This window comes from Tympanuchus pallidicinctus, unplaced genomic scaffold (genome assembly GCF_026119805.1).
Source record: "Tympanuchus pallidicinctus isolate F22 unplaced genomic scaffold, pur_lepc_1.0 scaffold1, whole genome shotgun sequence".
Classification (NCBI taxonomy): Eukaryota; Metazoa; Chordata; class Aves; order Galliformes; family Phasianidae; genus Tympanuchus; species Tympanuchus pallidicinctus.
The window spans coordinates 20,047,203-20,059,406 of record NW_026294618.1 but is presented as its reverse complement, the minus strand read 5'-3'; the positions used below and the strand labels follow the sequence as shown (position 1 = coordinate 20,059,406).

At 38.1% G+C, this 12,204-nt stretch overlaps 1 protein-coding gene across 2 annotated transcripts in view; it reads right to left on the bottom strand.

The window, feature by feature from the left end:
• Positions 1-7,034, bottom strand: part of MYOM2 (myomesin 2) — a 73,387-nt gene extending 66,353 nt beyond the window's left edge. The window contains exon 1 of one of the 2 annotated variants that reach the window (XM_052697026.1): positions 6,752-7,034. The gene's annotated coding sequence lies outside the window, so the exon portion shown is untranslated. The remainder of the gene's footprint in view (positions 1-6,751) is intronic. The other variant, XM_052697037.1, reaches the window with a different exon arrangement.
• Between the last annotated feature and the right edge of the window lie 5,170 nt (positions 7,035-12,204).

Here is a 12,204-nt window from a genome sequence, read left to right as displayed (position 1 = left end):
TAGTTGTCCTGCAGAATGCCTCCAAAACATTTGCAGAGTTTGATCATGATAGAAGGTTCAGGGAGCTCCCAAAAACGTGGTCGGCAAGCATACTGTGTCAGCGTTTACCAAATTCCCAGCTAAGCTGTTAAAAGCAGACAAAAGTATCTGCATCTTTTTTGTGCTCATTAGGAAAATGATGAAAACTTTTTGCAAAAGTGTGGAATGCTACTGGCTATATCCTGAGAAGGTGTCAGCCTATGCAACTGTAAGTCCTGCTCGTATTCTCAGTTGGATGTAGACTCTGTGCTCCTGGGCTACTTGGTCTAAGTGGCTTTGAGGGACAACAGCAGGCAAACAAATCAGACACTTTCTGATTCCAAGAGATGGCTGCTTTGCAGTAACAATATAAGCAATTTCCCTATATAAAGTCTATAAAGTAGCCGTGCCAACTCCTGAAGTTAGGCAAATTCCTGAGAGAACATCTGATTTCCTTCTTCCAGGATAGGAGAATGCCCCAGTTATTTACACTCCTATACAGTTTTTTGGCCAGCAGTTCTGGCATGGCCTGGGACACACTCTGGGATGTGAAACACCACTAGGTCAAGCAGGGGCCACACTGAGAGATTTCAAGGCCCCAGGGTAGTCATGGACCTACTTGTCCCTGCCCAACCTTCCTGGGCCTTCCCTGTTACCCAAGGCATCCACATCAGCCCCTTGGACACACATGCCCTGCTCCTATAGATACAATGGGAATTCCCATTAATTAATTTCAAAGACACTAGTAATGACCAATTTTAATTGATTTCTAATTACTACCAGATACCTGTGCTTTGGGGAGAAAAATTAATACACACATCAAAATCAGAGGAATGACTCTTTCTGGAAAACAGATATTTCTGTTAAAATGAAATTTAATTCAAAATTAAATAATCTTAGTCACACATCATTCTCAACTTTCAATTTTCAATAACTTTATTTTGTTTAATTAATTGTGGATTTGTTTAATGCATTGTGAAAAAGCACGTGCAATTCACTTACTGAAAATAAGCTTTTAAATACTTATTCTGAAAGCAGTGATGTTTTCTGTCATGTACCTGCATTTTTAATATTATCTCATGTTTAAAAAAAAAAAAAGTTGCAAAATTCCTATTTAAGAATAGGTAAGCAATTATAAAATTGTTGAAAATCACAAATATAATCAAGAATTTTGCATGCTTTTTTAGAGTGACCTTTTAAAGTTTTTCCTAACTGTACTGTTAGCCAGATCATTATGCAGAAGAAACTATTTTGTACATGTTGTTGTTCTTGAAAAAATCAAAGCTAGATCTCTTACAGGACACATTAGACTTTTAGGAAGAAGAAAAGATGATTCACTGAAAAATTGCAACTCACTTTAATATGTCCCTCCTCTTTGTGTTTGTGTTTAGCAATTTGCCTGAACTCTACAAAATTAAATCCAAATTAACTGAAAGTGAACAAGCAAACAGACATCCTTAAAAGGCTAAGAAACTGAATCTTAAACTCTAAAGCACCTACAAATGTAAAGCACCTACAAATACCCCATTTCCAGCATATGATACTATAAATTCTAGCTGCATCTGAGTGTTAGTTTCAGGTATTCAAAAGCTGAATCAGATTCTCCCAAGTCATGACATTCTCACACCAGCTAGTCTTACTTTTCAAAGTAAAATCTCTGCATGTATATTTAAGTGTATTTAGTAGTTACATTTAATAGTAGAAAGATCTTAATTAAAAAAAAGCCATAAGATTTAATCACACAATGTTTTATATGTTTTATATTTTACCACCTGACAGCTGCACCTTCTGCATAGTCTCTAGCCTTCATTCCCTTTTCATTCCTTTTTTAAAGAGATATGAAAGTTACTAGTCACACATGCAGGAATGAGAGCTTAAGGCAAAACACCATATGCTGTGAGACAAAAATAAAGCAGGTTTACAGCATTAATAAGAGACATTAAAGAAATGTATTATAACATTTCTAGAGAAATGAAAAAGTTAACACCATTCAAGTCAGTACACCATGGTGCAACAGCTTGCAGAAATGCAGATTTAGTTATGTGCCCTCATGCAGTGCTGAGCTGACTTGAATCTATTAACTCATTACAGGAGTAACACATTGTCTTAGCTACATAAACACAGTTATACAGACAGATTAGCAGCCTTGCTTCTCCTACTTTCCATATCAGTACATGACATGATGTCTGCAGTGATCAAATACTGATTTTCTTCCAGTTGTTTAACCGTGTGACTATTATGCATATATATTTGTCTTTCTCCAAAGTTTGTATGTTAACCAAAGTGTTAATAGTATAATGTTCCATCTGTTCTATTTTTAATTAGCCCTTTCACATAAATGAAGCTGCAAATGGCAAACCCATAGATTCAGCTGACTCAGCTGTGAAGGGCTACTCATGTTTACATGTGGCCCCATTAAACAATTCTATGAATTTATCAACATGAAACTTATGCGTTGCTATGTGTATGCTGTGTGTATAACTCCTCCTGAGATCTGATTTGTGTACAAGGGCTGCACAGTAATTCCCAGGTGCCTGGATGGATCACAGCCTAGGTTATTTTCATTTCTGAGATAGGAAAAAACATCTTTGCCATTTACAGTTCCACTTTTTCCACTAAATGCAAAACCTACATTTTAACTAGCATGTCTTTTTCTGTTAATCAGCACACAAATCTCAAAATTTCAGTTCAGATACTCTTCACATTTATTTAAGCGTCTATAGAACGGAAACAGGCATAGCCCTTTGCTCTCAGCCTACATGCAAGCAATTAGCAGAGCTTGTTAGCAGCCAGACTCATTGTACCTTCTGTTAACACAGAGGGGAGCTGCCTGGCAACAGTTCCAAACACAATAATCATCCTCAGTTAATTACAAAGATGCTTGCGGAGTAAGTATTTAATACTTAGTATTCCTGCAAAGATGACGATCTTAAGAACAAAATTGCAGCCCTACTGTAAAAACAGCTTTAGCAGAGTCTAGGTTCTGTATCTTGAGTTTAGGATAAGGGAAGTTTCTGCTGTCTTCCTAGGAATAAGATGTTGGCTTTTTTTCCAGTTTATTTTTGATATACTTTTATACGAGGTATTTGAAATATATATTATTTAGTCAACAGCAGCAGAGTTAGTTAACATGATACACAAGTAACAACTTAGCCACACTGAATTTATTGACTTAGGTAAATCAGGATTTTATTACTAATGGAGCCCTGATTATACTGGTATGCCAAATGGTGGAACTAACCCAATAGCAAGATGCAGAAAATGATCTGATAGAGGCATCAAAGAAAAAAACGTACATTTTCCAGTGGGGAATTGAGAAATCATATTCCTCACATTTGGTAGCACCTGTATAACAATTTATATATGTGAATAAAAGAGAAAACTCAGGAATAAATAGAAGAATTCCCAGGCCAAGATAAGCATAGTTTCATGCAATAGTAATACTGATCTGAATAGAAAGCAATAATCTATGGCCATGTGACAAGGGGCCACATTTGGGAGCAGGAAGCCAAGCGTCTGATATGGAGACATTGTTTGATAAGTGAGTTAATTTAAGATTTAAAGGACAGGCAGTAAATTCTAGCATGATTGTTCACCCAACCTCAGAGAGCAGGCTCACAACCAAATAAATTTATGAGTGGGATTGACAGATATCATGGGAAAGAGAACATGGTTGTGCTCACCACAGATAGACTGAGATTTGCATTCTCAGACTCAGGAGGATCGTGTCATGAGAGATGCACTATACAGTATGTACTCTCTCTGCCTGACTTGTCAATGCCATTGCCATTGTCAATGCCATTGTCAATGCCATACCATGCAACTTGCACTTCCTTTGCTCATCTCTGTCCTTGCCCATCTGCAGAAGTGCCAAAAAGGATTCTCAGGTTCTTGTCTGTCTATCTTGGTTCACATAGCCTATCTTTCTCATTCTGGTTGCAAGATCAGTACATCCTGCTCCTATGTGCATAAATCCATGAGCCTCCTTGGCATCTCATCATTCTTAAATAACTTCGAACTTTTACACTGAATCAAAGTTTCGTCCTGATTTCCTCATGGAATTGTTCCCTCTGAAAATCTGTAGCTCTTTTTACTTACACAATATAAGTTTTTCAGAAGCCCTGGTTTTCCAACTGATACTTCTCTTGTACATTAAAATTTGTTATATTTAGCTGATCAAATACAATTAATTCCTTATTACTTACCTGTAAGAGAGAGAGAGAGAAAGGGGGAGGGGAGGGAAGGGGAACGGGAAGGGGAAGGAGGAGGGAAAGGGGAAGGAGAAGGGGAAGGGGAAGGGGAAGGGGAAGGGGAAGGGGAAGGGGAAGGGGAAGGGGAAGGGGAAGGGGAAGGGGAAGGGGAAGGAAAAAAAATATATGTAGACATCATTTGCTTCTAATATCCTTCTTACAGAATTACCATACTGCCTCAGGAAACATGTAGTTTTTTCCAGATGGCTTAATCAATTCCATAGAAATTACATCAGATACATAAGAACATTTTCCCTCAGGAAACTTCACTTTGGTGAAAATCTGGTAAAGATAGCATGAATCATTGTGCCACTCATAGACACTGTAGTCTATAACAGAATGGCATGTACAGGGTCTGATAACACCTCCATTTTAATAATAAACTTCTAAAATGTTAATATTTTTCTTCAGTTTTTATCTCTGTGTGTGTCTGTATTTAGATCTTATACAAAAAACTTATATTTTGTGTATGAAAGAGGATAAATAGAAAAAAAAAGCAAAAAACCACACAACCTACTGTTAGTTTAAGACACTTGTCTTTCCCATTGAATTTTTTTCCCTCTGCATAATAAGAAATCAGCTTCAACTTTTTTGGCAACAGAATATAAATGTTTCTGAAATTAAAAAAGCATATGGAATTCACAATGTTTAAACCATATGGAACTCCAGACATTAGTCATCAAGCTTCAAGATTCTTTGTCTTTTTTTCTTTCTTGTCTTGTTTTTAGCTACATTACAGCTGGTCTCGTATTTTACTGATCACGTCTCAGCTGTCTGGGAATAGAGTTTGCCAGTTTTGCAAATTGGTTTTAAACAGAAATCTTGTGGACAAGATGTTTGATCTGGTTAAAATCATTTTGAGAAATACATGCATCACTTTCCTCTTTAAGCCTAAAAAAAAGGACTCTCTGACCAGCTTCCAGGCATCTGAACATCCAACAAAGCAACATTTTAAAGTATCTGATGATACTGGCCATCATAGATGTATCTGTCTTTTGTTAATAAGTTCATATTTTGAATGAGTAGACATTTAACATCTCACTGTATCAAGTGGTCTTGTTTGCAAAGACTTATTGGTATGCTTTACCTTCAACCATCACAGCAAGTGTGAAGGCAGTATACCATGGTCACAGCTATAACCCTTGGTAGAGTTCGGCACCAGCTATACTCTGCAGTGTGCAGACAGGAGGCAGGGCCATAGCTCTGCCCCCCTCCAGCTACCCGCCCCTCTAGTGAGGTCATTGCCATGTGGGGAGCATGGGTTCTTGCACTCTTGGAAGTTTAATCTGTAATTTTGGCTTTTCCACAAGTCTTGTGATGGAAGGGAGGACATACGCACAACTCACCACCACAATCTAACATCTTTTGCCTTATCACTGCTATAAGCCAAGCAGTATATATTCTATTCTATTTAAGTAGAAGATTTCTTATGATATTATTTCACTGGAAATTAAATGAGGCTGCATTTGGCCATGTTGACCTGAAACTTTGCCATCCCAGCACTCCAAATATTTAAGGAGTTGCAACAAGTTCCAGTACAGTTTTAAGATTTCCATTTGCTTGGCAAGTGTAGTAAATCCCTCCAGCTGGACAGCAAGGAATGTGAGACAGTGAGATGATGAAAGTCAGCCATTTCCCATAATCCCAAGCTTTATTATCTTTAATTATGACGCTTGCATTGGCTCACAGGTATTATCATCCCACAGGCAAAGTTTCAAGAGCATGAACGTGATTTCCCCAGACGCTATCAGTGGAATATGCCTGGAATTTTCATGTGGCACAGAACAATCACGTAGCCTAAAGCAATACAGGCACTAAGAACGCATCTTCTGAAGATGTATTTAAAAGTATGGTAGAGTAAAAATAAAAGTAAAACTTTCTGTCTCAGCTACTTTTCATTACTCAGCATGCCAAATAGTTTTGCCAGTTGGTACAGGATGAATTCCATGTTTATTTGTTGAGTATACCCACCATAAAACTCATGCTTTATCTCTTCATACAGCATAAATCCACAAAAAAAAAAAAAAAAAGAAAAGTGCGCCATCAATACGCATACAAGTGTGAATGCACATATACCAATAGAAATATATATTGGTACAACATAATTCTTTATATTCAGGAAAGAAAGAAGGAAAGAAGGAAAGGAAGAAAGGAAGAAAGGAAGAGAGAAAGAGAGAAAGAGAAAAAGAGAGAAAGAAAGCAAGAAAACAAGCAAGCAAGAAAGAAAGAAAAGAAAAGAAAAAAGTAAAATAAAGTACACAGTACACAATAAAATCAACTGGCTATGTACAGAATGAAACAATTCTGCTTTTCTTTTTTGTTTGTTTTTTTATAATTTTATCAATGTCCTGTTTATTGCTGCTTTTCCCCAAGGATGGAAAGTTGTTTATTGTGAACAGAAAGGCACTCAACATGCAACACTTTCCCCATAATCACTCCCCTTTCTTCTGAACAAGAGTAAGTTAGATGAAGAATGGACTTACCAAGGGATACAGAAAAATTGCAGAGCAGAGAAGATCAGCCTTTCGCAGCTTAGTAGACTCTGGCTGAGGAAAACAAAAATAATTCCCCTCTCTAAAGGCTACTGCCCCTTCGCTCCCATTTAAGGGCAGATACAATGCTATATTTAGAACTAACGAAGTAATTCTCCCAAAACTGAGGTCAGCCTAATAGGCAATAAGGGTGTGATATAAGGATGAGAGAAAAGCCCTAACACATATGCAGTTTAAGCTGTGTTTTCATAAAAGACAGACCTCACTTCTAAATAAAACAGTTTCTGTTAAAAGTGCAACACCAAGCACATGGCAAACAGTTTATTGTGAAAAAACAGTTTTAACATTTTATTTAGAAGTGGTTGTAGATTTAAAATAATCAGTAACTTAGAAGATCAGTGAGGAGCCATAAACCCCAGAATCTTATAAGTAGAGACATGAGATCCCCTTGATGCCTCAGGCTGTAAAATGAGCCTCTCTCTTGCCTCCTTAAGAGCTCCGTGGATTTTGAAGAACATGACTGCAATATATTAAGACACAGCAACTATATAAAAAGCCTATTGACATGGGTGTAAAGAGAGTTCAATTCCTACTCACTGTTTCCATCTCTATAATGTCACTGGTCAACCTAAGAGAGATTTCTCTGCCTCACATAGGTAATGTAAGAGGAATTAATATGCATAGAGGTATATATCAGTGTGCACTGGGGGGAGGGAGGGGAAGAAAGAAAGAAAGAAAAAAAGAAAAAAAAAGAAAAAAAAAAAAAAAGAAGAAAAAAGAAAACAACCCAAAGCACACAGTTCTGTGAGACTCTGAGGATCCCTGATTACTACCAACTAAAATGGATATTCAAAGCCTGTAGAGTTCCCAGATTTTCATCTGGTAGATCCAGGGCAGAAGCATGGATGCTAGCAGCACACAGCACTGCTGCGGTGGCTCAGACACAGCCAGATGCGATGGCACAGCAGTGCTTGCTTGAGCTGACGAGCATGGGCTCAGTGGTAGTACTCTACTCCACTGGTGAGCAACCCTGTAGAGATTTGTCATGTGACGGGAAAGGAGGGGAACAGGTCCTTAACAAGGCTTTGTGACAAGTGTAAAGAAACAATCACATTCCTGTTATTCCTCCTGGAAATAAGGACAGTGTTTCTGGGAATATATGGCACACCTAATGGCACCTCGTAACATGGCTGGTAATGACACAAAGAGTGAGTCTAGTCACCGAAACTGCAGCATATAATAATGGCAATTAATGGATGCTCAAAGTATTTTAAAACAACAAAATCTATTCTTAATTCACTTGTGTTAGAATGGGATCAAAATGAAAGTCACTAAATGGCAACTAAGATTTTTCAGCACACAGTATAAGAAATTTTGATATGTGAAAAACATACTTTTAAGTCATGTTTTTTTCTTATGCACACGTGTAAGGGATGCCTTTAACCAGATAATTCTAACCTATCCAAAGTTCCTAAATAATTCTGATTAAGGATCTTTCTCACCTTCTCATAACGTAGGACTACTCTTTCCTTGATGCAGACTTCTGCCTTCCTCCCTTTGATCTTAAATTATAATTCAGTCTGAAAGAATTAGATCTATGCAGACAGACATGGTAGAATGAGTACATTTGCAGTGAGCACAGATGTTGATTCAGAAGCAGCTGTTAATTAGCATGGAATAAAACAGAGCAAACCCACTTTACTTACAGAACTCCTGCTCTCTTATTTCATTATGTTTTAGGAGGCAAAAGGTAAGTTTGCAGGAAAATTTTAAAGTCCTCATTACACTCTGTTTTAAATTTCTTGTGCTATATTTATTTTCTATAAAGAAATGGAGGAACGTACAGCCTGGTCTGTCTGTCCTAACACTTGAGCTCTCTTCTATTTTAAGTTATTTCCTCAGGGCGTGGCTGGATGTCAAAAATGTGAGAGTGCATCCTGAGGGCTCTGGGGAGCAGAACAAGGCAAGAAATAGTCATGCAGGGGCTGATTCCAAACTGTTTCCAGGTAAGTAAAAAAAAAATTCTCCTTCTCATTGTAGTTATTCACAGTACAGAGTAGAAAGGAGAACAGCAATATTGTGTCATTCGGTGGTATTGAAATTTAGGCAGCAGGGCACTTACAATCCAAAAATGATCCAACATTTTAATTATAAAAAAATTTGGATTATGGCCTGGCACAAACTTCCTCTTTAAAGGCACCTCTTCCTGACCCCTCTAATTCCCAAACAGAAATTCTTTTCTAAGAGGTACTTTTTTAAACCCGAGATTTAGCAGGGTATCAAAAGGATTATTCAAGCACTTAAAATTGAGCTCGTGCTAAAATCCTTTAGTGAATGTGGTCTTTCGGAATTATCTCTCTGTCTTATCCCAACCTCTTGTTGTAGGAAGTTTACATGTGTACAGGCTTAAGTAATGGCTCAGCTATTCCCATTCAGGGGTAGACCAAGACCTGCAACAGAGCTCAGAAAAAAAGATGCATTAGCTTTGTTAGCTACTGGAGGAAACATCAAAACAGTAATGAAAGGAAATATAGCAGTACTTTTTGCCTGCAAGATTTCCTCAGTGATGGCCTTGTGCTTTTTTCTCTCTACATTTCCAGGAAAACATATTGCATCTATGAAAGACATCTTCTGAAGCATGGCTTTAATATTTTAGCTCTTGATTTCTTCAAATGCTTTTAGTGTATTCATAGACTCACATGACTTGACAATTTGGTAACTAGAAATGAAGTTCCTCATTTCTGCAGTAGTTCTAATTATTTATAGAGCCCTGTGGTAATATTTCTGATGCCACATCATGACAAAGGATACTGTACACTGGAAATCATACAGCAACCCAGTGAGATTTTACTGCTGCCTTCCATACTTTATGGGAGCTTACAAGCAAGAGGAAGAATGAGTTTTTAGGCAATGAATCTGATAATGATAAGACAAGTGGGAATGACTTCAAAAGAGGGAAGAAATTTAGATTAAATGTTAGAAAGAAATTTTTCACTCAAAGGGAGGTAAGGCCCAGGCACAGGCTGCCCGGAGAGGTTGTAGATGCCTCATTTCTGGAGGTGCTCAAGGCCAGTTTGGATGGGGCCCTGGGCAGACTGATAAGGTGGGTGGCAACCTGGAACTGGATGATCCTTGAGGTCCTCTCCAACCTAAGCCATTCTATGATTCTATGAAAAATCTCTTGGATTTCCTTCATAGCTACCCATATCCTAGCATCTCTCTTGACCCTACAAATGAAAGGCAAAACAATGGATGCAAGTCTAACCACATAAAGAAATTAGGCTCTTTACTCAACTACTACCTTTGGTCAGAAGCTCAAGATTGTCAGTAATGGAGTCCAGGTATATGACAAATAAAATATCCCTTATTCAAAACAGAAGAATATATAAAGTACTTTAAAATTTTCATGCCCGTTTAAACATTAAACGTACCCAACAGCCTTCTTCAGGCAGAAAAAGGACAGCCCCAGCCCAGATCCTAAGAAGCTTGCACACTTCTTTCTCTACCTCCTATCTTCTACTGATTTCCATTTTTCTACTAGAGCCTTTTTTAATTTCTCAGCACCCAAATCACAAGTATTTTAGAGCACATGCAGTGGCACACCGCTGAAAGCTCCAGCTAACCCTCCTAGAAATGAGGATAGGCTGTGTAAAGATGAGCATATGCCAGAGCCAAGATGTTTACAGAAGTAGAAGACATTTACAACCATGAGAAGGCTGTGGAACTCCTGGGAGACAGAACAGCAACAGCTGCAAAAAGCATTGATAGAGGCAGTTTTAAGCATCCAAATCAGGATTTTCTACTGGCATTTATACGGAGGTAGACTGAAATGCATCCAGAGCATCAGATAGCATTAAACTTTGAGCAAATGCTACAATACTTGTATACACAACATGTTGAGTACTTTTTCCCTGCAACAGAAAATAAAGTTGATCTCTTAGTAACTATTCTTATTTATATCTAAGAAGGCAAACATGCCCATGATTCATTGAGTCGACATTTTGAAAGATATTTAAACAGTAATGTGTCACTCTGCTGTCCAAGAACCTACACTGGAGCACACTAGAGTCAGCAGTAAGGTTTTACTGACTCAGGAAGGCTCTGAATCATATCCTTCGTGATTTAATGCCTGTTTAAGGAGTTGACAGTGGGCTAGCTCAAACACAAACAGAAAATATAGGGTTGCTTCATGCAGTAAAGCGTTCCAAATTCTTCTTTTGTGAATTATTGCAAGTGACAAGAAGAATATATTTTCCATTGCTTTGGACAACATGAAATACTGCAAAGCTGGTAATGGGATGACAGTGATATTTTAATCAAAATTGGGGTTTCATACAATGGGATTGCTTAACTAAGCATGCTTTGCTGAGTCTTAGGGTGAGCCAGGCAAATGGGTCACCCACCTCTGGCATGAAGATACTGATTAGATTTCTATTTATTTGTTTATTTAATCAAATGTTTTGGAAAGTTTCCAAACATTTTCTTAATGACAATAGTAGCACTTACTAAAGTTTACTAACTGCAGTTAGTTAGACAAGTCATACCATAGAAGATCCCCAGTATTTATCAACCACTCTTTCTTCCTTTACCATTGCATTCTATTTTTCAGCCAGGTACAATGATAAGGGCCATAATGATTTTCTTTTACTCTGGTATATTTATTCAAGTGTCACAGTGTGTGGTGAAATGTTCTGCAGGCATTCGCACTAGCAACACTTACTCCATCAATTGATCTTAGTGTCAGCAAGGAGAGATGAAATCTAGACACGTTCAGTTGGTAAGAGGGCAGAGACAGGAACCAGTTACATTGAAGTCAAGTGGCCTGAAGACGTCACTGCACTGGCACTGTGCACTGCACAGCTACTGTCCCTGAATCCACCACTGACTAACATCATACAAAGTCTGTTTAAATGCTATCAAGCTTTGGTAGATGCCAGTTGCAATGATTACTGTTGTAGAGAGCACTAGTTCTATTCCTCACTATTTTCCTAATCAGATGACACCCAAGATGCCTGCATCCCAGGAGAGTGAGTGGGAACTGACCATTTTCTCATCACTGATGGGGAGTTAGATGGTCAGATTTTGTGGATTCTCTGAAACCCAATACTGGCCCTGTTCTGAATGTTCTTTCCTGAGTTTCTGGGGAAAAAATAAAAGAGGTTAGGATATCACTATGCAAGCACAGGGCAGTAGAGTTTGCTTATTCATGTTGGTAAAGGATGCTAGGAGTAAACTCCCTCCTGCCCAGACACTGGACCCCATTCTGTGACCCAGAATCTCTTGCCAGAGTGAGGGAATCAGCTGCTGCTTTCCATTTGCAAGTTCAATCAGTAGTGAAGATGAACATGTATTGAAGAGACATGCAATGATGTACAGAAGACATTAACATCCACAGAAGACATTAACATGACCGGTCTCCAAGACTACAGAAGACAAGGCATTGC